This window comes from Corvus brachyrhynchos, unplaced genomic scaffold (genome assembly GCF_000691975.1).
Source record: "Corvus brachyrhynchos isolate BGI_N302 unplaced genomic scaffold, ASM69197v1 scaffold22, whole genome shotgun sequence".
NCBI lineage: Eukaryota > Metazoa > Chordata > Aves > Passeriformes > Corvidae > Corvus > Corvus brachyrhynchos.
The window spans coordinates 1,239,111-1,240,532 of NW_008238355.1; positions in this window are offsets into that span (position 1 = coordinate 1,239,111).

The following is a 1,422-nucleotide window of genomic DNA, read 5'->3' on the forward strand; positions in this document are numbered from 1 at the left end:
CCGGCCCCGCCCCTCTGGGCCACACTGCAGGCCCCCCCAGTTACCTGTCCGAAAGCCAGAAGCAAGAGAGCTTTCCCGGGCTTTGTTCGTTCTTAAATGTGGATCACAGAGGTGTGTCAAGCTTCTTAAGTGGCTTAAAAAAGTTGCCAGTATTCAGACTAGCCAGTTGATTGGTTCTATTGGGTCTGGAGGAAGCTGTAAGCACGTCTTTGCAAAAGAATCACTTCCATGGCTGATGGAGCCCTCTTTAACTAAAAACCCAAACTATGCTAAACCATGACACTTGTCCCATCACAAAATGTTATTCAGCATCATGTTTCATATGAAGACACTCAGTGTTTAAAGTTTATAATACCTACAGCATGCAGTTCTTACAGCTCTCTATTTTATTTAAAAAAAGAATCAACATGCTCACACGTATCTGTACCACCTCTCTTCTGCCTACACAAATAGGGCCTTGAGGGGAAGCCGTATGAGGAGCAACTGAAGTCACTCAGTCTGTTCAGCCTGGAGAAGAGAGGAGACTGAGGGGCGACCTCACTGCAGTTACAACTTCCTTTTGAGGAGAAGAGGAGGGGCAGGCGCTGGTCTCTTTTCTGTGGTGACCAGTGACAGGACCCGAGGGAATGGCCTGAAGCTGTCAGGGGAAGTTTAGGTTGGATATCAGGAGAAGGTTCTTCCCCCAGAGGGTGGTTGGGTGCTGGAACAGGCTCCCCAAGGAAGTGGTCATACCACTAAGCCTGACAGAATTTAAGAAGCATTTGGACAATGCTCTCAGGCACATGGTGTGACTCTAGGGGATGGTGCTGTTCCACACCAAGAGCTGAACTCTATGATCCTGATGGGTCCCTTCCAACTCAGCATATTCTATGATTTTGTAAAATAGAGATGTCAACGGATACAGACATATTAATTTGAAAAGTATCTCTCAGATGGTTTCTAAATAATCAATTATATCTACCTAAAAAATTCTCCAGCTTTACCTCTAGCAGTTTAACTCCATGGATTGATTCACATGATAAAAATCCTTTATTTCAAACGACAACTTCAGTACTTCAGCCATTTAATTTATGGTTTTTATGTTAAGCTTCTACATTTCCTCTCTTAGGTATCCTGATCAGCCATGTGCATAACATTAACACTATATAGATGCATGAACTTCACCTTTACAAATTTTCTTTTATACAAGTCAAATGCTCTTGGTACCAGAGTTTTCAGAGATGAATGTACAAGTGATAGTAAATTATTGTAATTCCATCACAGAAAAATGTAGATACAGTGATTTATTGCAGTTGCTTAATATCTAGAGTTACATAATTACAAATTCAATACCTTTTTCAAATAAGAAATTATACTAGCTTCAAACATGCACACGTTAAATAATCAAGTCCCTTAATTTACCATTTCTGATCACTGTGCTCT